At 44.1% G+C, this 27,957-nt stretch overlaps 1 long non-coding RNA gene across 1 annotated transcript; it reads right to left on the minus strand.

The window, feature by feature from the left end:
* LOC113839650 (uncharacterized) lies at positions 1-27,052 on the minus strand. Its single transcript, XR_011804480.1, has 7 exons — positions 24,929-27,052; positions 14,143-14,218; positions 12,224-12,340; positions 10,077-10,174; positions 4,655-4,722; positions 4,389-4,457; positions 1-3,884 (listed from the first exon to the last, which is right to left on the minus strand). It is a non-coding gene; the product is annotated as an uncharacterized lncRNA (long non-coding RNA).
* Between the last annotated feature and the right edge of the window lie 905 nt (positions 27,053-27,957).

Consider the following 27,957-nt stretch of genomic DNA (forward strand, 5'->3'; position numbering starts at 1 on the left):
GAGATAGAAGAGCACGAGGAATTCCTTTTGAGGATTTTGTGTTTCTTTTATTCTTTTGTAGCCTGAGCTTTGGCTACTCTGATGAGTGCTTGTAACTACACATACACTACATGGTGCCAGAATCACCCCTAAATCCAGCACCAGGTTTGGCTCCTTGACCTCCCAGCAGCCTGGGGTTTTCATCGACTGATTACATTCTTCATGAAGCAGCATTTCAGCATTTTGTAGTTCCTGTCACAGATTTAGCTGCCATTAATGTCCCTGAGTGCCCCAATGTTTCTTGTCTTACAAGATAAAAAAGAGTAATCAGCAAATGCCACACTGCAGGCTTAATCCCTTTCCCAGAGAGGGCCTGCTTTCTCCTTGCCCCTGCCTGCAGGACAGCGACCATGGGATTGTACTTAGAGGCTTGCCATGCAGTGCCACGTGTACTTTGTTCATAAAACATCATGTGCTTTTCAAGAACAGAAGTAGATGGAATGTAGTGATGTTGGATCACTAGTACCTAGAACCATTTTTTCCTAATTCTCCTCCTTTTAGGAGCTGGTGGCATCCATCATAAACTGGCACTTTTTAAGCAAAAGCAGCTTTTTGGGTTGGTAAATGATGCCACAAAAAAACCAAAGCTACTCATCCCCTTTCCTCCTTACCTCCTACAATCTCTACCATTCTTTTGGGGAAAGACAGGTCACTTGAGGGAATTCCTCACATTCTGTCTGGACAAGCTGGAGAAGTGGGCCCACATGAACCTAGTGAGGTGCAACAAGTCCTCCTGAGGCCCCAGGCCCCACCTGGAGCCCTGAGTTCAACTCTGGGCCCCCAGCACCAGGAGGATGTGGGGCTGTTGGAGCAGGACCAACCTGGAAAGGAGAAGGCTCCTTGGGGACCTCATTGCAGCTTGTCAGTTTTTAAAGGGTGCTTCTAAAACAGATGGAGAGCTTTTATGGGAGTTTTAGACTAGAGGTTAGCAGGAAATTCTTCACTTAGAGGGTGGTGAGGCCCTAGCACAGGCTGCCCAGGGATGCTGTGGGTGCCCCATCTCTGGAGATGCTCAAGGCCAGGCTGGACAAGGTCCTGGCCAACCTGATGCAGTGGGTGGTGTCCCTGCTTATGGCAGGGGGTTGGAACTGGATGGGCTTTGAGGTCCCTTCCAACTTGAGCCATTCTATAATTCTATGTCCCTTGGCACAAATAAGTCTTAACTACTGCACATGCCACAAAGCCAGCAGAGCTGCAGAGGAACCAGCCCCACTCCACCATGCCTCATGCATCAAAAGCAGAAACCATTTCTGCAGCAGGAAGAACAACATAGTTTGATTATCAGGCATTGGATTTACCCTGAAGCTCTGGCAGAGAAAGGAAAAGAGAAGGGTGGGGGGAGAAAAAAAAAAATCAAGTTTTGATTTTTAAAATGAGCAAATTGATGTGGAAGTCACAGATGGTGAATAAATATGGGGCACAGAATTGTCATTTGGCAGCCAGTTCTCCTGACCAATTTAAGAGGGATATGCAGTTATCCAGTTTGGTTCAGGGAAAATATATTCTGGGCAGCAGTTAGTCATTTAAGAGTCCTCATTGTTTCATAAAATATATTTGGGTTTGATACAAATATAATTAATTCAGCTTTCTAATATTGTGTTTGAACCAAACCCAAAATATGTGTTGTGAACATTTATTCTTTTATGTCATTTATTGGTTCCAGGTTCTTTTCTGAAGGCTTAGATTTAAAAAGAGATTTGCAACAAAGAAAGAACATTTGGGGTGACTTCAGCTGGTGCAGCAAACTCCATTCTTATGCACTGTTTTGAGATGCGCCTCCAAATTATCTGACAAATGATATGTTCCAAATTAAGTCCCTCATTACCCGTGCTTTTCTATTGCTAAGTGCTGCACAGCATTCTTCATTATTATACCGCTGTATTTTTTGGGGACTTGTTAAGCTTTGCTTGTTGGGTCTAGCAATTGAAGCAAAGGATTTGAATCAGGCATAGCAAAGCCAGCAGTTCTGCCAGCTGAATCGCTGCACAACTGCATTTAAACTCACGCTTTGGTTTCCCCAGGGGCAGACTTTGAAGAGATAATGATTTTTTGAAACACCATCAAGATCTCCAGCCCTCCTGATCCAGAGGCTTCTTTTCTCCCAGCTGCCCATGCAGATCTTCTTGGTGTTGTTTAGCAAACTTGTGCTTCGGATGCTGAAAACAAAGGATAAAGCCAAGGAAATGGAATACAAACTAGTTTTTCTAGGTGAAGAAGCAGCGTGCTGTCTTCCACCTTGCCCTGCCAAGTGCTGCAGTGGTGTAAGGAGCTGTTGGGCAGGGCAGGCTGCACAGCAGGCCTGGCTTTGCACGCAGGGGACTGCAGTGCCTGTTGGCCCATGCTGTAAAACCCATCATCAGTTAGTGAGTGCAGCTCCTGCACAACCCAGTAAGCACCAGCACCCAGTAATAAGCACTGGTGCTGGACCTGCCTTTCCTTTCCCCAGATGTTCCCTCATCAAAATCCTCTTTTTCAACATACAGCACACAAAACTTTCTGTGGTTGTTAGGTCAGGTTCAGCACCCAAGTTATCTGCAGAAAAATTGCCAGCAACTGACACCAGAGATGGCAGAGGGGAAAATTCAGGTCTCCACTTAGAGATCTTTCACCTTCTCCACACCCATGTAACTCTGGGGAGAGAGAGGGATTGGATACACGTTTCAAAATTAAGATGCAGCTTCCCCTGTGAGGGACCTGATGGTGTAGAGCACTGCTGCTTATCCTTCCTTGTAACCAAAGTGAACCGCGCTTTTTAAGACAAATGAACAAAGCCATACGATATCCTTCATCTGATGGTAAATCAGGACTGTGCATGTCATAGCTGATCTGCAAAACACAGCCCTCCATCCCAGACATCCACGCTAATTAGCAAAATTTCTGCTTCAAATTAGTAACGCCAAAGCACTTTGAGATCCACACATGAAAAGAGCCATAGAGGCCAAAGTGTTACTCTGGTCTTTGGTCACAGTGTTTGAAATAGATATCCTTTAATAGCTATGTTTGCTGCTAACAGGTAGCTTGGTAAATGAGCGCTGGTGCCCAGCCTCCCTCAGCATCACAAGGAGGCAGGAGCAGAGCTCTTTGAAGCTCCTCCACAATTACAGCCCTGTGCTGCTGAACCCTGCTGGGGAGGGGGACCGTGGTGTTAACAAGTTTCAAACTACACATATGAACCAGAGCGATTAGGACTTTCAGGAATGCCTTCAATGAGAATCCTTGCTGAGACCAAAATAGATATCTAGTTTATTAAATATCTCTAGAGATGAAAGCAACTTCTGATGGTATCTTCTCTGCTCACCACATTATCATATCAGCGATAAAAAGGCCAGTCAAGCTTCCTGGCTTTGGAACTCATAATGCAATTATTAATATTAGTCTTTTTTACCCTCTTGTTGGCTGGTGCCTGTGTGAAGGACAGCTCGAGGAGGGGAGGCAGCCGAGGAGGAGAGGGGAACGGCGCAGGGGGACCAGCACTGGTGGTTCCACCACACTCCGCACTGCTGCAGCAGCAGAGAGAAAAGGCTCCCACTCCTCAGATTACCTGTTGTTGGTGATAAGAGCCATGCACTATGCTCAGTGCCAGCCCCACGCTTTGCAGGATAAACTATTGCCATGGCTGCAGGGATGGGGCCAGGAGATGGAGAAGACCAGGGTACTCCACATTATCAAGTGCTTGGTTTCAAAACACACGGCATCAAGCTCCTTCCAAGGTGAGGGTGAGGCGTGTTTGTGTTTCTCCTCACTGCAAGGCTTTCTGTAGCACACTGCATTCACAGAATTCCTCAGGAAGCTGTTGTGTCAGGTGGTGCTAATCATCTCGGCATGAGCTGGAAAGGCAGGGGATGCTGCACGCAATGGAAAGGAGACAATGAGCTGTGCAGCGTGCTGCTTCGATAATGGACAGTGTGAAAAGTGTCTTCTGCAATAAAGAACTAATAGTAGTTAGGATTAATTGAAGGTTTAGAGCTAGGGAATCCCACTGAGTTGTACACATATGGTAAGCACATCCATCCACACATTTGCGGATGGAAAAAATGAAATATGAAAGAGGATAAATCAGCTGTAAATGCTCACCAGCAGGGATAAAGGTGAAATTAAAAGACAACTTTTCAAAAGCACTATTGGATTTTCAAACCATAAATACTTTTTGTTTTAAAAAGAAGAAAAAAGAAGTTTATGTGTAGTCAAAGACAGAACATTGACTGTGTAAGCTTCCTATGATTTATTACAGACTTGAAGCTAAAAGCGCTCCATCAGGATGCCCCATGCTTGTCCCTGCCGATAAAAGGAGGTCAGACCGACTAACCTGGCTCCCCCAGAACCGATGTTCACAAAGTGCATAAACTCACCGTCACTGTTGCAAATAGTAAAGAACTATTTTTTCTTGATTTCAGCTTGTTCAACCAGTGGTTAGGAATCTGTTCAATGCAAGGGTATAAAATAAGGGTGAGCAAAAAAGGTCTATCATCTTTTCTACAGTCACATCACAAGATGACCAGAAATACTGCCCTCTTTCATTGTCTTTTACACAAAGGGCTTTGATGAACTGGTATTTAGTGAATAAAACACAAAGATAAGATGCTGTCTTTTCACATTCATGACTTCCACTACCTACCCAAGTACAACCTGGAACAATTAGGTGTGAGAAGCTGATTCTTCACTAGTAAAGTACGTCAGTTACCACTGCAAAATGCAAAGATGAAGAATTGGTTAATATATGGTTAAACGACATACTCATTCAGGCAAGTTTGTCTAGGTATACAGCAGTCTTCTACCTAGCAGAAAAGAGAAAGCTTGAATATCAACCATCTGTCTACTAATTAAGTATCAAGAAATGTCAAGGTTTTCCATGAAAAAAACACCATTTTTTTCATTTCATAACACATTTATGCCCATTAATTGCCCATCCATCCAGACTTGAAATTTTGCTTTGAATACCTTCATATCCAGGTTGGAAATACAAAATTTATATAGGCTGCACGTGACTCGTCCTGCTCCTGCGTGAACATCTGGACTGCTCTCTGCCCCTGCAGGTCCCTGCTCCACACCGTGGGCATGGCTTGGGCACGCACCCTCCTCCTCCTGCAGCCCTGCCTGCATTTCCCTCTGCTGGGAGCCCTCTCCCTTTTCATCCTCTGCTCCACCGAAGCTGAGAGGTCCCACACACCTCCCTGCCTGGCAGCCCTGTGCCGAGCTGCCTATTTCATGCTGCCAATACAAGTGCTGCAGCTCCAAGCCCAGCCTGCCAACAACTCACTCCCTTGTGTGTGCAGCTCGCTAGCCAGAGGCAAATACATGAACTTTAGAGATTATCTAGCTGGAATATTCCAGGAATTTAGATTTCAGCCACAGCAGTAGGACCATACATCATTAAAGCTGCCTTTCCTGCCAATGTAAAAAGCAAACATCGATGATTTAAATCGAGGTTCCCTGGTGGCTCATTTAAATCACTTGGATGGAAATCAGTCCACCTTGTCACCATGGAAGAGGTAGAAAGGGAGGCTGTGGATTCATGACTCCGAGGTCAACGCTCTGCATCACACGTGGATCAGGTGACAGTAAATCCTGCAAGGCATGGGGCAAAATAAGCAACTTTATGAGGTGTGGCACTGATAAAGCCTGGTTCCTGCAGTTGTGGGGCTTCTGTTTGGAGTTGCCAATGGCTGTGAAGTGTGACTATTGGCCAGAGCTTTTCCTGCAGCCATGCAGTGATCTTAGGTGCCTTATGAGGGCTAAGCTCATGAATAAGAAGCCTTTCCTTCTGTCAGCCCTTTCATACTCATTCTTTTTCTTTTCCATTTTCATATTTTTTAACCTAAGTCTGCTTTCATGAAACCTGCAGAAGTGTAGTTATCTTTGAGATCTCCTACCTGATGTCAGATGTGCTTGAAATCAGCTGCTGAATTAAAAATCATTAGGGAGACATGGCAGACAGGCTTGACCCCATAAACTTTGTGCTGTCAGGCAACTGGGTTGGCCACAAACTGCCCCATTAGGGCTGTGTGGGCAGAAACAGTGCCTCTTATGAAGCCTGGGCCAGCACAGCCCAGCAGTGGCCCCTGGGCTACATCTAGAGGGACAGATGAAACCATTCAGACTGCAGCTGGCTTTCCCTCTCAAGACACAGAGGTGGCATTTGTGTTGTCTGCAAAGCTGGTGCCTCATGCATGGGACGACACTTGAAGCCCATTTCCAACTGCACTTCCTCACCAGCAGCTCGCTTTGGCTGCGTGGCCACCTGGCCTCAAGTGCCCAGACACATCTTGGGTTGCTCGGAGAGAGGTGGGTCCCAAAAGAGGCATCTGGCCCCCAGCACTAACGTGTTGTGCAGGGCAGGCTTACTAGCAGAAGTGGTCTCTGGCACAGGGAAGGTTGGCAAAGGGAAGAAATGCTCCAGTCACTCCTCAGGTAAGCAACAACAACAACAAAACATTTTGCACTCAAAGTCAAAACTAAATCCTCATTTCCTCTGCTAGCTCACTGGCACACAGACGTATTTAAATTTCTCTGAATTCATACATCTGTACAATAACCAACAAACCCCCAAGCCCACCAAGTAATAGAGATGCACCAATTCAACATTTTCCCTCATGTTTGATTAGTTATTTATTTATAAATTGTCAGGTTTTGTTGACTGTGTACCTACAGAAAGAGCCAGCAGTCAGCATGAAGCAGGCACCAGAACCCAACCCCAGCTGAATGCTGGGTGTTCAGGCAGCTGCTCACTAGCAGTAAGGGAGAAGCAACAGCTGACTTCGGTCCCCGTGGCATTGCATTCAGATGGGTGACATTCAGAAGTGCTGTTAAGAAAGTTTCCCAGCTTATGAAAAAATACATTAAAAAAAAATCAACAAAAGGAAATAAGATGAAACAGAGGTATTGTCACATTGCTGCTCTCTCCAGCACAGGTTTATGGGAAAGAGAGACAAAGACACAGACTTAAACTCCTCTGACACTTTTGGCTGCCAAGTTGTCATGTCTTCTTTTTCATGATGCAGCTATGGCCAAATGGGGCTTGGACAGCATTTAGTTGTCTCCCACGCTATATAAAAAGCTGATGCAATCTACACACCATAAAGAGGAGAAAACCTCCACTGAAAACAGCACTCTCAGTTGACAAAACCAATTTATGCTGCTATGCCTAGAGGAAGTTCAGGAGCGCTCAGAGCTGGCAGAGACAGGCAGGTCCCATCACAAGAACGTGCTTTGTCTGCAGAAGCACTTCAGTGGCTCAACTCCTCTGAACTGATTTCAGCCTCTACTGTTTAGCACAATAACAGCTCGTTAATGAGGATTTTACTTCCTATTAGGGGATACTATTGGTTCTATTTAGGGAGTCTTCAACCTGTGCTCTTTCTTTGTTCCTCTCAATGCTTTTTTCTCTCAAACCCTTTCCAGTAGTCAAAGGAAAAAAAAATAAAAAAATCCTATTTGTATTAGAGTATGAGTAGTGATATTATACTTCTTCCAAAAGATCAATTTACAGGTATTCATCTGTCCTTCTAATCGTTTAAAACAGAGATGAAGCCTGGCAGCTAGAAAATGCTCAAGATCTTATAGCTTGCAGCACTGGAAAGGGCTTGAGCAAATAGCTGGTGCCATGTCTGAGCGTGAAGGGGTCTGCTCTTAAATTTCTTCTGTTCTGCTCGAGCTGCAGAATAGCCCACTGGTCCTCCCAGGGCCATGGCCCAGGGCTGCCACCTCTCCCCAGGATGCTGAGACCCATTTGGTGGAAGGAGAAGTCCTCTTCCGAACTGGTCGTCTTCTACCAGTTACAGCTTCTAACTGTTGAATGACCTACCAACAGCAAGTCAACACGCTTACCGCATCTCTAGGAGGTAGGCAATGGCCCAGGTATGCACTTGCCTTCTCCCACCTTGCTGGTGACACAATGACCTTCATCTCTGCAGCTAGCATTATCATAAGGGATCAGTACAGAAAGAAGAGATCAGAGAACTTAATGAAAAAAAAAAGTGGTAGGTTGCAAGCAGGCTGCATATGAACAAGAGCAAGAGGAAACATGATAAATTCATGCTGAGACCTCTGAAGATGGGGATAAGAGGGTAAAACAGAAAGTCTGCAGAAGGATAGAAATATAATTGGGATATGGCTGGAACTGTGAGATCTATTAAATTGAATTTCTGTTTGGTGTAACATCCCTTGTATATGTTAATCGGTATGTGCTCTAGCAGCCTGATTTAGTGTTATTATCAAAAAGGGTTCCTCGGCTGCCTTTGTCAAAGGAAGATTACAAATTATTCCAGATAAGTAATGGAACTAAAGACCTTTAAAACTAATTGGCCATTGCGCAATCCCGTTAATATCCTTTCTTGTCTAACAAAAACTGAGAAGGCAATTACGGACAAATACCAAAAAATCTGTACCTGGTCTCTTGCATGAAAATATGATTTATATGCCTTTGGCTTTTCCTTTCTAGAGAAAAAAATATGGCAAATGATCATCCATCAACAGCCAATGTGTCCAAGATAATGACAACCATAGTGTAAGGCCTGAACTGGGAATGGTGTAAGAACCATCCTCCTAGGCCTGCTACAGGAAAAAAAAAGAAATTTCCATAGGGTGTTCTTATTAAATAAAGAGCCCTGGCATTTGGGCCTTGACAAGCCTGAGCTGTGGTGTCTGGTGAGCTACAACTGCTGTCTGACAGCTCAGGAAGGGTTGCTCCTGCCCAGGAGAGCCTTGGTGAGACAACATAAGCTAGGGCAAATATCTGGCTGTGCCAATATCCTCCCCACAGATGCTCAAGCTCCAGCAGCAACAGTGAAAACAGAGCTTGGAAAGCTCTCTGAGGCCTTCTCTAATCAGTCAGGTCCTGGCTTGATGCTACAGGCAATGCCTTGGTCCTGATGAACTTTATTCCCTCTTTTACCCGAGCCTATTACCTGCTTTGTTCATTCGCTTAGCTGGCTGAATCTCTCCCAGATGACCCATATCAGCTGCTAGACCTTTGTTTCCTTTATTCCTGTGCTTCATGTCCACTTGCTCAGCTAAAAGTGAGCTGGGGTCAGGCTGGCAGCCAGGAGTTCAGGCCTCTGCACCCTTGCCATCAGGGTCCAGCTCCATCCTTCCATACCATGCCCTACAGCTGCTGCTAAAATCAAGCAGGGAGAGCTTTCAGCTTCGTGCCTGACAAATTCATGAAGGCCATGCCCTCATGGGTTATAAGAATGCAGCAGGCCTCACAGAGACTGGTTGAGGTGGGAAGGGACCCGTCTGGCCCAGCCCCTTGCTCAGGCAGGGCACCCAGGACCACATCTAGGCAGATTTTGAAGCTGCTTTTTTGAAGTTCAGCTCTGGACACGGGGAGCCTTTAGGGACCACCTGGCTCAAGCTGACAAATCAGGTGCAGGCATGGGGATTTCTCATTTTGTAAATGAGATGAGGCAAGATTAAAAGAGGAGTGACTTCACTAATACCTCTGCGAGGTTTTTAAGTTGCCTAAAATTTCATGCTTTATTTTATGCCCCTAAACCTAAGCAGTCTCCTCCTGAGTCAAAAGCTTTTGCATCCCATCTGCAGTGCTGTATTTGCCTGCTAGATCTGGCTAAAGTGTTCCCAGCAGCAAGATATCTCTGCAATGCTGTGCAAGACCTCTGTCAGGTTGTTATCTTAAAGCTTCAAAGCCCTGCTTCTTTCTAAAACTTGTGACAGAATTGGTTCTGGGAACCCAACGAACTAGTAGACAGGAGAAGGAAAGATCAGACAAGCCAGGTTTTGACAAAAGTGCTTTCTCTGGAATGGAGCTGTCAGAGCACAGCCTTTGGGATGTGCATCTGGAAGGAACTGCAGCCAGGTGAAATTCTGTGCCCAGAGGAGCTCTTGTCCCTGCAGCACCCAAAAGCATTGCAACGTTGGCCACAGTTTGACAGAAACTTTATGAAGCTGTTTTGCAAGAAAATTAAATCCACCAAGACACTAAGACCACCAGCTCACTGAATCCACCAAGATTCTGTAAGAACATTATGGGTAAAATATCGCTCCCTACATGCCACTGGATTTCTAACATTTTTTCATACCTGTACCAAAAGCCTTATGTTCTATTGCTGTATTCCTGTCTCAGCAGCAACTCCTTGCAGCTTAGGGAGGTAGTCGGCCATGGCACATCTTGACATCACTGTAAGGGCAAACAAACACTGAGTGTTTGCTGCTTCTCAGAAACCCAGGTGGGCATTTATGTATAAAGACATACTCTGCCTTTAATGAATTATTGCTTTTTACCAGGCTTCATTTTCCCTATGAGGCAGAATCTTCGACGTCCCTAGTAAAAGGGATCTTAGGAAATCTCATTTAAATTTCAAGGACCTCTTAGGGATAGTTGCTAATGGTTATGCTAATTGGCATAGGGTCTGAGTGACAGTTATGTCCTGGAATGATTTGCAAATCACATTTTCTTGGAGCTTATTAGCAGACTCATTAACTGTACATCAGTACATTACTTTCAGAAATTCAGATCTAAGCAGAAAATTAAAATTATTTGCTAAATGACCTAATAAAATTGAACAAATGTGCTGAGAAAGTGAAAACTGAGGTATATCAAGACTCCAGAATTTGGCTAAAAATAATTTCCCTTTACAATTGATGTTCACCCCTCCTCTGGAAGTAGTTTTTGTCCGGGTAAAACTTAGAAATCTGTTTAAAGATGAAAACAAATGAGCCTGAATCAACTGTGTCAACAAGCAAAAATCCAGCTTGTCACACCCACAGCCAGCATTAAGATTTACTACAGACTTGGCCAGGACTTTTTTCCAGTGATGCATCTTGTCATCCCTGCTCCACGTCCCCATCTGCAGAGTAATTATAGAAAGTCCCATTTGAAGTCAAAATGATTAGGTGCAGGAATGAGAGCAAAGGTATGTAGCACTTATAGTCTAGATGGGAATCACTATGAAATCTCCAAGCAATTAGGATACCTTATCCAACTTTCCTCTATGTAAACAAGATGTGTCCCAAACTTCACAACATTAACGTGCAAAACAGTTTAATGAGCCTATATTTAAAATGTTGGGAAACTATCAGGATTTTATGCTAATCAGAAATACACATTCCAGCGTATGCAATATATATATTTCGAATACACTCTTTAACGTCAAGATGCTTAGTGCCAGTCTTTGAGGGAAGAAGCATCTGAGGAATAACCTTCCCGACTCTGGGGGAGCATATCACAGTGATGCTCCAAACTGAAGTTTGCTCCCAGGCAAACCCTCGCAGGCTTGATAATCATGGACTGAAGCTCCAGATCTGTGTTATCACCCACAATTTGGAGTTCCCTGAAATTATGCCCCCAATTTCTGACGCTTGAGAGCCAGACCATTTTCCAGCATTGGTTATACCCACTTCTTTTCTTGTCACCCTCCCCTCCCCCCCACCCCATCCCTCTACATAAGAAAGCAACCAATGCTATTGTAAAGGACCTTAAAGTCCTCTTTGAGAGTGCCATTGCACAGAGTCTAGGAATCTCTGTTACCCTCTCAGAGAGCCTGGTCTTCACCTCCTATTCAGAATTAAACGAGGTGATTTCTGACTCTGGACTTTATTGCAAACTGTTTAATATCCCTACTTCAGAAATCTTGAGCTGTGGCAGGAGTAACTGATGAGTATACAGTTTTCTTGGCACAGTGAAGTGCTTGAAAAATTCTCTCCAGTTCACTGTTTCTCACGGGCATTGTTATACCTGCAATTTATGTCGGGGTGAATAAAACACATTCTGGTTCATGACACTTTTTGGTTGGATTTTTTTTCTTAAATGCACATAACAGCAGGTTTTAAATAGAACCCACAGGATTTTTTTTTCATTAAAGAAATCTCAAACTGAAAGAAGCTATTTAAATTTAAACGTGCTTGTCAACTGCACGAAACTTTGTTTTACAAAAGAAGCAATCTGATAAAATTGAGGTGATGTACAATGAAATGCTTAGCTTTTTTCTTGAATGGCCATTTCAAAAGAAATAAAAAGTTTCATTTTTAAAACTGGAATTAAATATTTTGATGTCATAGAAACAATCAATTCACATGAAAAAATATGTTCAGCTCTAGTGTTTTGGAATTGAGATGCTTGAAATCATGATACTCTCAGTAAAAGAGGAAATCTGCCAAAAAAAAAAGAACACTTTGTTTTTGAAGTGTGCTGTAATTTTAGCACCCAAATATAGCATTACACACTTACCTATACTGTCCTTCAGAGGCCAGCCGACCTGTCCTAGAAGAGTGACTGCAGATCGTGGACATAAGCCCAAACAGGAGAAACTCAGGTAAAGGAGCATCATGAGCTGATGGAAAAGTCCTGGAAATACCACAACCACATGTGTTGAGATGCTGGGATCAAATAATGCTGGCATGAACGACAGGTCATGAGGTGTGGCAGGCTTTGCTTTTAAAAAAAATGTAGGAAGGGTCCATCCAGCCTCAGAGGCTGGGGCTGCTCCTAACCTCGGGAACCGCTGCCCGGATGGGTCAGTGCCAGTGCACCACTTGATATAACTGCATTCAGTTCCAGGAACTCTCTTCGTTTCAGTAGTTCCTTTGGAAGCTTTTTATTATTATTATTTTCTCAGACTGTTTGAAATGCTGCTTTAATCCACATATTTTAATATGGCCCAAACTGAAAGCACTTAGATGCTGTTATTGAGCAATCCCACCTAGGGGAGATGGAGAGGCCAGATCTTCAAATGCACTAGTGGCAAAGGGGGAAAGCAGGAAGATTTGCTCTTTAGGTAAATCTTTTACATGCTCCTTGTGACAAAATGTGGCTGAATTTGTCATATTCTCTCTCCCCTGGTAAATAAGGAGACCTTCTGTAATAAAGAACCTGGGAGACTGCAGTCACCGTGGCAGAAGACGTGACCTAACAGGAAAGCAATATCAGCTACATCACAATTTGGGCTGCAAAGTTTCCTGACCCAGATAAAACGTTGTGTTATTGTAAGGAGAAAACTGCATCCTCAGGTACCTCTTAGCAGACTGAGTGTGGATGGAAACACAACATCAGGGACCTTGCACAATAGTGGGCACTGGGGATTGGTGTGGAGACAAGAAGACCACGTCAGGAATGAATTAAGAGCATGGATGGACGTCGCCTCAGGATCCAGACATCCCCTAAACTGGGTTGGACAAAGCACAGAAGTTTTGGCCAAAGTCTGGTCTGACGTGCTATGAAAAGAGGTTGAAAGCCAAAATGTTTGGCTGCAAATCTAAAGCTCCCTGCTGCACCTGGCATGTCTGCCCGATGCCTCTTTGGGCTTCCTGACTCTTCCCCCAGCAGCCAGCTAAGTAACACAGGCAAACAGAAACTCATGTCCTAGGAGTGAGGTGAAGCTCTTCCTTAGCTAGAAGGACTAACTATTACAGGTAAAATTTAGAAGTTCAGACCTGGATATATGAGCCCAAGAAGCCCAGTAGTGCTGTCCAAGACTTGTATCTTTACACTTGCTTAAGGTCCAGGGGCAGTCTGGATGTCAATAGAGACAAAGCAACCACATGATAGCAACTTTCATACAGTGCCTTTCATCCCCGCCCCTCCTCACATTAGTGACCCATTAGTCTCCATATTTCCACTTGGCTTCACAAGTTGCTCAGCATGTCAAAAAAATCAGCCTACTTTTTTAGGAAACTGCATGAAAAGTCAGGAACTCAGCAGTATGCTTCTACACCTAAAAACATCATTCTAGCTTAATTTCTATTTCCCTAGCATTAACATGGGAGAAAGAAACCTCCAGACCCTGCACACATCTACAAGTTTGCTTCAGGAAAGCCCTTTTTCCCAGTGTTTTTATTTATATCTACATCCTGGTTTCCGCTGGGATAAACTTGATGTGGCTGGTACAGTGCCGTGTGTTGGATTTAGGATTTTATTATTTTTTCTGCCTTTCCTGCCTTAAACTGCCTTTATCTTGACCCACAAGTTTTACCTTTTTGTGATTCTCTCCCCCACCTGGCTCTGCAGTGCTCAGCTGTCTGCCAGGTTAAAGTACAACTATCTGTAACCTACAGCCACTGTTTCCAGGCATTCAAGCTATCCATAGGCAGCGTTATTCCAGTGGTTTTGCAGGAGGAAAATCTCAAACATTCAGCCTTCTAAAAACATACCCAAGTTTTAGCAGCCCATCCCGCTGGCTCTTGGAGTTTTTCCCTGCAGCTCCATCTTCCCACTGCTTTTCTGTGCCTGTAGTAATAAAAACAAGGCAATAATTTAGCTCCCATGATTGTTGTACTGAAGCTTGTTTATCCTAGTCTCTTATCTTTTCCATTCAGAGCCAATGTATCTTATTACTTTGCTGCAAACATGGTCAGAGATGAAAGATTCTGCCATATATTTTCCTTCATATTAAACCACAAGGCTTTGTCCTTCTCTTTCGTTTTTCAATCTTGGACTTTATTGTTTCTGACTATCTCTGCCACGTGTGATTTTGGCTTTTGTGTGGATGTGAATATGTGCATTTCTTTATTTATTCTCTTTATCACAACTAAACAAGATTGGGAGCACTTTAAAATAACTGGCCACTGAATGCTCTTTCATAAGTTATTCCTTGCAATAACCTCACCAGGGCAGACTGTGTTATGCAGATACCAGAATAAAATATTTCTGAAGACTTGCAGTATTTCTGCACATTCTCTTTACCTGCTTTGTACATAAGTATTTCACAACAGGGGAAAAAAAATCACCTGGAGTTGGTAACACCACCAGGCCAGATCCTGCCCCCTTCAGCCCAGGGAATGGAACCAAGGGCAAAATCTCAGGCAGGGCTTGGCAGGACGCTGGGGGATGCTGTGGGACTGGCTAAACTGAATGATGTCCTCCTCGTATCAGCTAAACACAGCCCAGCTGCAGGTAGGGATTACAATTCCTGATTACTTAGTAGCACAGTTAATTATTTTTCCCTCTATCTTCTCCCATCAGATCTCATGTGGCTTGTTTCTATTGGAAGGTGCTGGGTTTGCTCCAGACTCAGTGGACATTATTTCTATCCTGCTGAGGCAGAAACGGGGAGTCAGGAGAATGATCAGAGTTTTAAAACTGTTTAAGTAATAATAGTTCACCTTTTTAATCTGTACTTTGAGGATGGAATGGAAGAGAAGCTGGAAAGATCAGGGTGCCTGAAGGATTAGCATCTGATTTGGGTTTAAAGGAGAAATCACATCAACTAATTTAGTCTCCAAATGCCAGAAGGTGTGTTTCTCTGGATGATCAATGAAACAAATTGGTTATTCCAGAGAGAGGCTCAAGCTATGCTTAAACCATGAGACTCCTAAGCAGTGCCCAGCCATGTCCTATCCTAATCCTTTTTCCTTTTCCAGTGTGACTCACAGCCCTTTCTGCTGCCCTGAAGGGAGCAGGGACAGGTTCCAGCCAGCAGACCAAGGCAGGTGTGCACCACGAGCGCTCCCACCCTGCTGTGGGGACCAGCTCAGCTCACTTGGGTGGCTGGAGCTAGAGCATGGGTCCCCTGAAAACTCTCAGAACACCTGGTCAGTCTATAGAGAGCTTAAGCAATCATAGAATAAGATTCAGACTATCTGCCAGTCAATACCAATCCCCTCCCGACAGCTAGTGCCCTGACACCTGTAAGATGGTGACAGTGGATGCACTCATCCCATGTAACACTGGTATCCCAGCCACAGCTGCACCTTCTCCTCGCACAGAAAGGCACAACAGCAAGGCTCACTTATTCATCAATTTTCCTATACAAACACAAAGACAGGGATGGCTGGATGTCACCAGGGCTGTGCTGGCAACACGACAGCTCTCCCTTTTTGCATTCAGTTATCTAAACACTGCACAGTGAATTGTTCAGCCCATAAAATGGTACAACTTCCAGCAGGTACTAACTGTACAGAAGAAAAGCTATAGTTTTCCCAGTTTTCCCGTGGATGCAGTGTTCATGGAGCCACAATGAGATCACGCTTATGTACTTTACTTTGCTGTTGTCCACCCACTGCTCAGCTGAAACAGTGGGTTGGAATGAGAGAAATGGAGACCCAATGGGGAACATTGCTGGGTGTGAATTCCTATTCACACCTCTAATTAATGTCAGTAGAGTCATCAATGGTGTAGTCACATTAATTACATGTGAATGACAGCTACAATAGCTTTGAGAATAAGAACAATTTCACTAGACTGCCAAAGACGACATATATTCGACATAACACTAATACTGAGCATATTAAAAAAATAAATAGTGATTTAAAGATTTTAGTATTAAAATTATGTATATTACAGCAGCAATAGAAAAGGTCATAAAAATGGAAAAGCACACTTTAGAAATACAGTTAGTACCAGTGGTAATTGCTTACCAAAAGTTTCTTACAAGAGGAAGCTATAAATACTTTCATAGTGGTCATTAAGCCTTCCCAAATCTCATCTGCTGGGCACCATCTGTTCTTCTGGCCTTAACTGTAGGAGGGCATCCGTGCTCTGCAAGCACGAGCACACACAAGCCGCTTGCACGCTGCAAGCTGCCCTGCACCAGTCCGGGAGCAGTGACGTTGGGCATAGCGCTGCCACCGCAATGCAGTCCATAACCAGTGGAGAATTCAGACCACACAGGGGTTCAGTTCCCATCTCCCTTGATCCCAGGGAGCCTGGGGGCTTCTAACACCATTCAGTGCCAATGGTTGGGTGCAAGGAAGGCAGCGGCTGAAGCCCTGGGCCAGGGGGGTCGCATGGTCATGGGGATGTAGGTGAGGAGATGGCAGAGGGTGCCTCTACCAGGCAGCGTGGGGGCATGATGGGGACATGGGTAGACATTTCTGCATGAGCTCCGATCTGCAAGTGACAACACACGAACACATCACACATCACAGCACGTCTCTTCCGACCTAGCTAACTGCAGAGATTTGGAAGCCACCATGTTAAAAACGAGCCTGCACTGGTACCCTTCTCCTTTCTTGGCTGGAAGAAATCCAATTCCAATCACACTCCCCTTAGTGCAAAAAGAAGCACCTTCCAAAATATACAGAGAACAAAAAGCTTGCTACAAACAATATTCTGTCACTGAATCTTAGCAATATTGGGACTTTTTGTTTCCTTTTTTCATTAGGAGGTATTTTCCTGTCCATTAGCATCCCTGGTCCTCCTGTGCAGAAGTGCATAACCTCTAACACAGTAGAGCTGACAAGCAGCAAGAGCTGTGTAGCTCCCCAATGGTTAAATCTATAGGAAACCTCTGGTGTTTAATGAAACCCCTACAGAGACCTCCATATTAGCCATGGTTTAATGCTCCATAATGGCAGCAAGTAATTTATCTATGAGCAACAACAACTCCTGGTTCTCTGTGCATTAAGAGTTATTTATGAGGCAATTTTAACAGTTTCACACTGGCTGGTCATTATGCTACTGAAGGCTAACTGTCGGCTGTTGTAGCCTAGGAGGAGAGAAATACTTTCCCTGTCACAGGCTAAGTAGTAAACAGTGACACAGGAGCACTTGCATGTGGGTGTGTGCATAACTGGGAAGAGATGGCAGAAGAAACAGCTCTACAAGAAATCCTTTGAAATCTCTGCACTGACAACACAATCTATTTCTCATTCCCTCCAGCTCTGCCCCAAAGTCCCTCCTACAGCTCCCATGATGGCACCTTTCCTCTTCCTCCTCCTCGTCAGCTGCCAGCACTATTGTTGGAGATTGGGTTGGAGAACGGGGCAATTGTAGGGATTAACTCAGAGATACCGATGAACTGCAGAGCCAAGATATGGCACCAGGTGTAGGGAATTTGCTGCGGTCTGGTGAAGGACGAGCTGGAACAGAAGCTACTGAGATGCCCCTAGGACTGGGGTCAGACAGGAGTCAGCAAGAAGCTGGTCTTCAGGCACACAGTTTGAGTGCTGGTAGTTGTGGTAGGTTTTCCCTTTATGAAGATTCTTACAAAAAAGCCTTGTAACAACACATGAATCACTGGTTAAGGTCAAAGCAGAGTGATCCTGTACTCAGAGAGCTGCAGGATCTTCCTTGGTGTCCCTAAGGCTCAGATCCCAGCTCAGGTCTCTCTTCTAGCACTCATCTTCTCAATGTGCTGCTCAGCAGAACTACCCAGGTGCATGGCGATAAAAGCTACGTATGGTGATAAAATCTAGGTATCTTCTAGGTAGTTGCAAGCCACAATTTGTCCTGAGTTCACTCTGTTGGCACTGTGCAAGCCAGAAATGAATCCATCTTTTTTTTTTTTCCTCCTTTCCCAGACCTCTGCAGGTTTTGCTAAATTATCTGGCAGATGTGATGCTGCACAAATTTGTAGAGCAGATGTGCTTACCAAGAAGGTCCTGTAGCTAAACCACTTTTTCAGACTGGAAGCTCACATCAGGAGAATTTACTTTGGGGAAACATAACTCCTCAGATGTACATATGGGTTTGCTGAAGCCAGTTAAAACACATTTGCCTATCAGAACGAGCCTCATCTGGCTTTCTGGATCCAGCCCAACAGAAATACTAAAAATAAGCCTCTTGCTTCCACTGTCCATTTCTCCCAAAGTGAAATCTTCCACCCCTGTGGAGCCCTGCTCCAGGGCCCCCCTTGCTGTGCCAGCTTCCCCCTGCATCTCAACAGGTGCCCCCTGTGCCAAACCTTCCGCTTGCCCTCTGCCCAGCAGCTGGGTCTCTCTGCAGAGCCAGGATTGCTCCATGAAGGTGTTGGGCTCCTTATCCAGGCTATGGGCACAGGTTGTGATGGAGAATCCCTCTTCCCAGGACAGTGCTGTCCCCCTCCCAGCTGTGGGTCAGGTGGAGCTATCGTGACTGTGGTCACCCTGAAACTTCAAGACCATTTTCCAATATATAGCTTACCTCTTTCACCAGCACCAGAAGACACTCTTTACACTCGCAAAGTAACAGTTTCTCCATTGACTTATTGCCGAGTCACTTTTCAAAAAAGGATTCAGACAAGAGCTTCCCAGCATAGGAAATTTCAGTTAAAAGCAGCTTAAAAGGTCTTAAAATAGGAAGTCCTGGGACAGCCTTACACTGTTTTGTGGCTTTAGTTCATGTTCAAGCTGGCCTATACTGTGGAAAAATCTACTAAGATACAAATACTTCTATAGCCTCTAAAATATATAGCACATATCAGGGAAACATCTAATATTTTGGACATCAGCTCTCCCAACTGCAGCTATGTGAAGAATCACAAAGTTTTCAGCATTTACTGAGTAGATCAATACCTCCTTAACTGAATCCATAAAACTTCCAGAGAAATCCCCACCTGTGAACCCACCTTATCACTTACTTTATTATGATACCACCAATGTGCCACCGATACCAACTGGAAAGGCCAGCTATTACATTGCCCTGAAAATGCCAGTTCTAGATTCCCAAAGGATTTTTCAGAAACAATTCTCAATCTATTCAATGAGAACTGAACCCATATAATTGCTTCCAGAGTTGGACTTCATTATCTTCAAGTAATTGAGTTTACCTGGCCAGAGAAAGGCCAGCGATGAGTGAAGAAGGCCATTTCCTCACTCACGGAAGCTTCCTCAGTCACAGCCATCCCTTAGCACTGGAGCACACACATTAATTCCATTTCTCCATCCTACTTCCCACTCCAGCAATCCTTCATAAAATAAAATACCAGCATATATTCTACTACCAGCCATTAACCACGCAGTTTACACTGGTCTTGATGCTGTGCTTTGGAGCATTAACCAGACCTCCAAAGCTGTATATGAAGCAGCAGAGGCTCACAAGCATTTGCACCAAAGCTATATTTCTCTATTTACAAAGCCAGAGCTGGGACTGAGCTCTCTGCAGAGAAAGTGGGAGTTTCTAGAAGAAGCCAACAAGACTGTACTGGTGTAAACCAGAAACACTGTGTGATTTTATTTTACTAGGAGAATAAACTACTGAGTTAACTTGCCCTTTCTCTGCCCCAGAGAAGATTTAGCAAAGGAAGCAGGGCTGTGAGAAAGTCCACTTGCAGAAAACCATCAGTACAGAAATCTTTGTTTTTTCCTTCCCTTTTTCTTTCCTGAGCACCAAATGATGAGATATGCCTAGGAGCATCCTATCCGTCTCTCTCCATGTCTGGTGGAGGATCAACACTTTTCTCCTTGAATACTTAAAGGCTTTCTGCCCTAAGTCATGCAACATCAGACTGTGAGCCAGCACTGACACAACGACATCGAAGGTGGGATGAGAGGAATGGCACTTGCACAAGCCCCTGCCTAACAGCAGGACTGCAGGAACAGGCTTGTACTGGGAAGAAAAGGGATTTTCTGGCATTTTCAAGTCAAGCTTAGTTAGGAAAAATGTGGGAACAATGACATGTTGCTAGCAAGAGTTAACCTTGGAATAGCTTCAGTAAACTTTGTTTTCTTTATTTTACTGATAGCACAAACAATAGCTCTTTAGTATTTTCTAAATGCTTTTAAGTTGTCAGAGCAAAAAGAACCCTCTTTAGTTGGAATTTCGATATATACAACTGCAATGATTCACACTGCTGAAATAATTTATTTACACTTGTAAATTGGGTACTTTTACAAAGCCGACTGCTACTGAAATCAATGGAGGTGCTTTCATGCTCTTAAAATTTCTCCCATCCACCCCTGTAAGTCTTCTGGCTTTAAAACACTTCTTAACCTCAGGGCTTTACTTTCTTTTAGTCAAGTTACGTGTATGAATAGCATCAGAGGAAGGATATACGTACGTAATAAAGCAGAGAAGCTCATTGCGTGTCTGGAAGGGGGGAACTTACTGTGTCAGCTGTAACCAGGCTGCTGCAGACCAGGGCTGCAAAGCCCCAGCTGCCATCACAGCTCTGCTGTGCCTGCAGCCCTGCTCCCTGGAGGTGAGCTAACTCAGGTGTGAGAGATGAAGAATCACCTCTTCATCTTTATTTTGGAGCTGGCTTCTTCTGGCTTCATGTGAAGCCCCCTAATTCCTGCACCAGGGGAAATAGGAACAATCGATCTCTATCAATCTTCTCCCTCCCTCCTGTAGTTTTACACATCTCAATGTCCTCCTCAGCTGTTTTGTTCCAAACTGTCACAAAGGAGTAATAGGCAGTGTTATAAATGATAAGGCATATTTACAAACAAGCTATTATGCGTTGTTTGTTTGTTTTATTTTAAATCAGAGCAACACCAGCAACCCCCCATAGAGTAACATTTGTGTATACTGTTGATAAAAGGTACTTTTACGCAGAGTATGGGAAGAGGAAAATCAATGTAATTTCAGCTAATCGTATGAAAGCAGTAACTATATTGTGATTATTGCAAGTGAGTTTTTCCATCTGTACCTAGTGTAAAACTTCGCAGCAACGCTAATTAAATCTACAATTTGTCCTCACCACAGATATAAAATGTAAGTGACAAAAGAACAAATGAAAAATGATGGCCTGAGGGGAGAGTAAGTTTAGGCTGGAAATTAGAAGGATCCTTGCATTAAGAGAAATGAAGTATTTGAACATCCTTAACTTGGCGTCAGAGGACTGAAAAAGTCTGCATGGTTTTCCCTTGCCTGTCATGAATTTCACCCAAAATGGTGAAATTCTATACAAAATATTTGCAAGAGGGTGTAAAAATTTGAACTTTCAGACCAAAAGCTAGAAGTCAGTAGGAGCTGCTTGTGAATCCAACCCAGTGCCTGTGTGGGAGCTGTGAAACCAGCCAAAGGTCTCCAAGCATCTCTTCGTATCCCGATGCTGCAGAACTCCAACCGCAGGGTGACCTGCAGCCTCTGCCAGAGCCGTGAGCCAAAGGGAGGGAATGGACACCTCCCTAGCACGGCTGCTCACCCCCAGAGGAGATCTTGCTAAGTCAGGGCTCTCATTCCATGCATGCACACATGAGAAGGACCAACTTGACATCGTCCAGACCACATAAGCTGAGCTTTCATTTCCAGGGCTGTCAGTGTTAGCTTTTGTTAGCATGACACTTGGCAGGGGGGCTAAGCTTTTGCTTTTTGCCCTTCACAGTAGGAGTCAGAATGCTATGTCCAACACAATAACATGCAGTGTTTTTAAGCTGAGGATTTGTTTTTTCTTGAGCACTGGAGTGGTTTCAGGTTACACAAAAGCTATCTCCAACTGATGTACATAAGGTCCAAAAAAAAAAAAAAAATCAATGGAAAGGAAAATTCCTTGGTGTGTTTACCTTGCCCTTCTAACTGCAGTGTAGGAGAGGCCATTGAAAACATCTTTCTCCAAGCCCATGCAGTCTCAAGCCAGTCAGCAGGAACCAAGATGCCTCATGCCAAAGCAGAGCCATGTGCAGTAAGTAAAAATCAACACAGTCAGTATGTGCAGAAGCGTGAGTGCAGTGTGGGAACTTTTTTCACTGCTGCTTTTGACTTGAAGAGTTTAGTGAATAACATGTTAACTCACCGCCGAGCACAGAATGAGCTGACGGTACTTTGCTGGCAGAAGAAAGACATCCCTACTTGACTGAGATTACAGCAAAATGCAGGAGGAAATCCAAGTGGAAGATGAAGAAGGTGCTGGCATGGTCACATCAACCTGCATCTTGTGTTTCAGAAGAAACGTGGATTAACTGGTGGCTGTTCTGAGACAGGCAGTGATGGGAAGGAAGACTCATCCCCTGGCCAAACTGGGTAGGAAGGAGTCATCAGCTTTGTAGGACTGTGTTTTAGTTTAACACCTTCATCAAGGACAGGCTTTCAGGAGGGATCAGTGAAAACATTGACTACCAATATAGAAGACCACAGCAAGTAAAGAAGTCCACTAACTATTTTTGGCTATGACATGCCTGCTCACTCTGTTCTCGGGTGCAATTCTTCACCAACTATAGAGCACACCTATGCATAATCCACACTGACTATAAAACCAGAGGATCTTTGGTGTTGCTATGAAACACGCCAGAAGTGCAATTATTTGCCAACTTTATGCCCCCAGTACCCTCAGTTTTGCTGTCCACTTTGCAAAATCACCAGCTTGTGCAGCTTCACTGCTGCTCAGCAGGATGTTATAATCTACATGCATTGTATGGCCAACTCTACTCAAAAAAAAAAAAAAAAAAAAAAAAAAAACTTCATTGCCTGATTCTCAGGACAAGGTTCATACCACAGAGCTGCTTCCCCACCTGGAAAACAGCAGTTTTTTTCCTGAGATTGGTTTGTCCAGTGACAGTTTTATTGGAGAAGGAAAATGAATATTTATATTTGCAGCCCTTGCCGTTCCCCTTGTGGGGGAGTGAAAAGCATCAAAGCTGCATCAGAACTGACTCAACTGAAGACAAATCATCGCTCTTTCCTCTCCTGCAGCTTCCTTCCTGCCCCTCTCACTGCTCCTATAACTTATCCTCTTATTTACCTTATCTGTCACTGTTTCACACTGAAAAAGTTATCTGGGAAGACCTTTAAGCATCTTCAATGAGAATCCACTGCAGAGAACATTATTGACAAAATTCTCCCTTTTAGATCTGCTTTTTAAAGTAAGACAGAGTTTGCAGTGCAGGTTTTTGGAAGCTATTCAATTTATCCTTTTCTAGAAGAACACAAGAGAAAATCCATATGCTGAACAGCTGCACAAATTTATTAAGTAAGCAATCACTTAGGGATCTTACATCATATACGTGAGGCTTCAGGTTACACGAAACTACAGTGCATCCCTACACTAGACCCAAGAACATCAGATGTCCTGTAACCTACCAAGGTGAAAGAGCAAAATAATAATCCTAAGCAGATAACCCTGAAGAGCTTTAACAGCACCTTCCCACGAGTACTGGAGTAGGCAGTCTGCACAACCAGGTGTAATCCCTGCCTGAACACACCAAGCTCTGAGCAGCAACACACCTACAGACCCCCAGGGACCTGCCGCAGAGGTGAGCAGCACCCTGCAGTGCCACAGTGCAGCCATTCACTGGCAGCAGAGGCAGGCCCTGAGGTTCCCAACCACTTGCAAAAAAAAAAAAAAAAAAAAAAAAAAAAAAAAAAAGCAAAGAATTCATGCTGCAGGACTTCAGCTCACTCAGAGACATTTAAAGGAGCTAAAAGAAATCCTTACTTCTTAGAAGAGTTATTCTTTATATTGCCAATGTACCCTGAAACTCCCTTACAAATCATAGACTAGGCAGCACTGCCTGTAGCATTAACTTCAGTACAACTAAGCAGGCACATCATGGGCAGTGATATTTAGCTTTCCCACCTCCACAAGCCCTTTAGCTCCTAGTGCAGCCGCTAGTGCCACAGTAACTATCAGCCTGCGAGGGAGCTCTGCAGTGGAGAACACAAAGCCAAGCCTTAAAGAATGGTTTTACAGGACTAAAGAAATCACACCTCTCTTCCCAGGCTTGGTGCAAATAATGCTAGGTTCAATGGGGACCCCTTGGGAGGGGAATCAATCCCACCCACAATAAATGAAGCGTTGCCATTTGTATGTGAAAAGAAGAGCATCACAAGCCAGTTACACTAATAACCCATAAAACCCAAATCACACAGGAATAGGGCTTTACCAGCTCTGTGATTTATACCTCTATAGATTGGTAAATAATGGGGACTCTTGCTGTTTTTTCTTTCCTGTGTGAAAGCTCCCATTATCTGAGCTAGAATTGAAAATGCAAAAATGAAACAGATGTTTGAGCGCTGCGGCACTGCACCTCTCTGCCCCTTAAAGAAAGGGGTATTGCTTTGCATTTAGGAAGCTATCTATGCTATGTGACTGCCACTAAAAAGCGAACCTGTTAGAAGGTCACCAGCCTCCAGCAGTACCAAGACACAGCAGCATCACCCCGTGCCCAGTTCAGTGCCAGGAAAGCATTAAAATACCACTTTCTTAGCTCAGGGGACTGCTGCTGTTCATCCCTGTTTTTCACCATGGCTTTGTGGAGATCCACACCCACAGGGATCTCTCACACTGCACATGGAAAGGACACCTCCTGGAGGTCAGGGTGTTTTCCTATCCATCATTTAAATCTCCACGGGTTCACATACCTGCTCCTGCGATGCCATGACGCTTTCCGTCCGAGCAAACAGTTACAGGAGCACCAGGAAGCACCACAAAATATACCTGCTGGGTACAGCAAGCAGGATGCTCTGCAGAAGGAGCTGAGCTGGAGCCACCTAAGCACAGAAAGCAGAGCAGGACCTGCAGACCACCAGGTAAGTCCACAAGGGTGAGGAAGCGCCAAGACCACAGCAGGCAGTCAGGCTGCAGAGAGCAAGGAGCAAGGCACAGCACAAACACAGCACTGCTCCAAAAAAGGAGTGGGGGCAAGGGCCTGAGCTTAAATACAGCCCTGGGAGAAGGGCTGGTGGCCCAGGTGAGGCTTGTCAAGGTGATTAGAGCCTGCTGATGCATGCAGGGCACTATGACAGTAACTGACTAACGTGCATGTTTTATTATCACTAATGCAGTGCTTGAGGAACATGTACTTTGTTTCTGGTATCTCTCTGGAAGCTGAGTGTTTTTCCCTGCATTGTGTGAAGGAGGAACTGGGCCCCTGAAACACAAATCTCTTCAACAGATTTTCTGCTTGCACTGCCCATCTTAGGTGCAAAGGTGACACAAATATATATGTGGCTCTGGATGTCCACTGGTGATGGAAGCAAAGCCCAGGGGAACTCATTACTGATGATGTTGGAGGCTATGCGAAGCCCGGAAAGAAAGTTTTTAACATCAGTTTTGGGGCGGATGGCTGCCTACAGCAAGCTTATTGCCACCTGGGTTGGGGGTTGTTTCCTGAATGACGTTATTTGACTCATCCCAATTCGTTATGCTTTTGTCAGATCAAACCTAACCAAATGACTAAAACACACCCATGAAGTACATGGTCTGACGTGGCAGATGTAGCCCTTGCAGAGAAAAAATAAGTGTGTGGGGTTTTTTTATTATTTTTATTTTTTGTTTTTGTTTTTTAAATTCTCATAAGTAACTAAAGAGCACATGGAATTATAAAACCGAAACAACAAAATGCCCAAGAGACATTTTCATGTTTACCTTGTGTGCATTAAAATATATAATAAGGCTTTATGAAATAGGCTGTATTTCTCCTCCAGACATTCCCGATGTGTAATAGGGCTCATTTGAATTGGAAAACAGAAAAGTCTTGGAATCACTCTAGACATAATCTTGGGGATTTTCCAGTAAATTCAATTTATTTTGGACTTTGCATGTGGGCCTGACTGAGCCTTGGAAGGTGCAGGAGAATTTTTTGGAGCTCCTGCGTTAGATTTCTATCTGTTACACCAATGGGAGCCCAAAGTAGTTGTATTTATAGCATAAGATTTACTTCAGCATTACATCTGGATGTATTAATCAAGATCATGCTCTGGCTCCATCCCTAAATGTTTTCCTTTTTTTGAATGTAGATGAGAGGGAAAGAGAGTATTAAGGTTCTTCATGCGTATTGTACCCAAACTGAATTTATGTCCAAAAAAAAAGGGGGGTGGGGCAAATGAGTAAAATATTTTCCCCTGTTATAACTTTCTTAAGTTTCTCATTTAAACAGCTTCAGATTTTGGATCACATGAGGATAGAAAGGAGACCACCTTCCAGTGTCCATAAAAACTTTGAAATACAGACAGCTGCATTTTTCTTCTTCATTTCTACTGAAGAAGGATGTTTTCTCAGCTTTGTAGCAGTGCCGTTTCACTGTCATATGACAGGGCTTTTTCTTCTCTCTTGTTAAATACAAAGAGCTTGGCAAAGCACGTGTATGACTCCTGCAAGGAGGGAGCACAGGGCTTGAGGGGGCCTCAGGAGATTGTCTTGTTTATTTTCTTGCCCCAAGGCAGGATCAGCCCTCCCTGCAACTTCCCTGACAAATGTCAGCCACACACATCTTCAGTCAGACTACAGGGAACAGCACCGAAATTCGATGAAGTACATCAGGATCCAGTAACAAGCAACTATTAATTTGAAAGCATAATTGTTGTTGGGCAGGATTGTTTCTTCAGAGATGGTCTCTTAAAAGTGATGCTGAGAGCAGGAGATCAAATTATTCCTAGCTCAGCCCAAGGAGGTGGAAGTGGGGAAAGCTTGGGAGAATGATTGCATTCTGGTTTGCACAGAAAAGAAGGTGGGTAGGAGAAATGGCTCTTTTCTTTTCTTTTCTTTTCTTTTCTTTTCTTTTCTTTTCTTTTCTTTTCTTTTCTTTTCTTTTCTTTTCTTTTCTTTTCTTTTCTTTTCTTTTCTTTTCTTTTCTTTTCTTTTCTTTTCTCTTTTCTTCTCTTCTCTTCTCTTCTCTTCTCTTCTCTTCTCTTCTCTTCTCTTCTCTTCTCTTCTCTTCTCTTCTCTTCTCTTCTCTTCTCTTCTCTTCTCTTCTCTTCTCTTCTCTTCTCTTCTCTTCTCTTCTCTTCTCTTTTCTTCTTTTCTCTCCTTCTCCCTCTCCCTCTCCCTCTCCCTCTCCCTCTCCCTCTCCTCTAATTTTTGCAGAAATGTAGTTGCTTTTCCAGGAGGGAGGCATTTAGGGAGCTGGATCTGACACTCATGTTTCTGAAGATCTGAGTATATTGCCATGGGTAAAACCTAGCATGATTATGCAAAATTAAGCTCTATGCATGCCTGGGAGTGCATGCGGGTGTGCAGGTGAACTGAACGCAGTAGCCTTACCCAAAACACAGCTGCTTTTCTTAAGACAGTGAAAAGTTTCTCCTGTCAAAGAAATACAGAGTGCTAATGGAAGGTAGAATCTGAGCAGAAATTAAGGTTAATTAATCCAGACTGCACAGGCTGGATCCTCAGATGATATAAACTGGTGCCTACAGTGGCTCTGACTGCCAGGCTACGTGAGGCTTCCTCACCCACCCTGCTCAAGGTCTCTCCACGTGCCCATCAGCACCGAGGTTGGGCGCTGAATCAAAAGACCATTTTGACTACCTTGTGACTGATTCAGAAGGATATCTTTATAAGAAAGCTTTCCAGGTTCTATAAATATGAGACATTCAGTGAAGGGATTGGGGATGAAGTCCCACGTCCTCGAGGGTTCGTGGCATCTTTCCATGGTACCCAGGAGGGCTGG

Source organism: Anas platyrhynchos, chromosome 21, assembly GCF_047663525.1.
Source record: "Anas platyrhynchos isolate ZD024472 breed Pekin duck chromosome 21, IASCAAS_PekinDuck_T2T, whole genome shotgun sequence".
Taxonomy (NCBI): domain Eukaryota; kingdom Metazoa; phylum Chordata; class Aves; order Anseriformes; family Anatidae; genus Anas; species Anas platyrhynchos.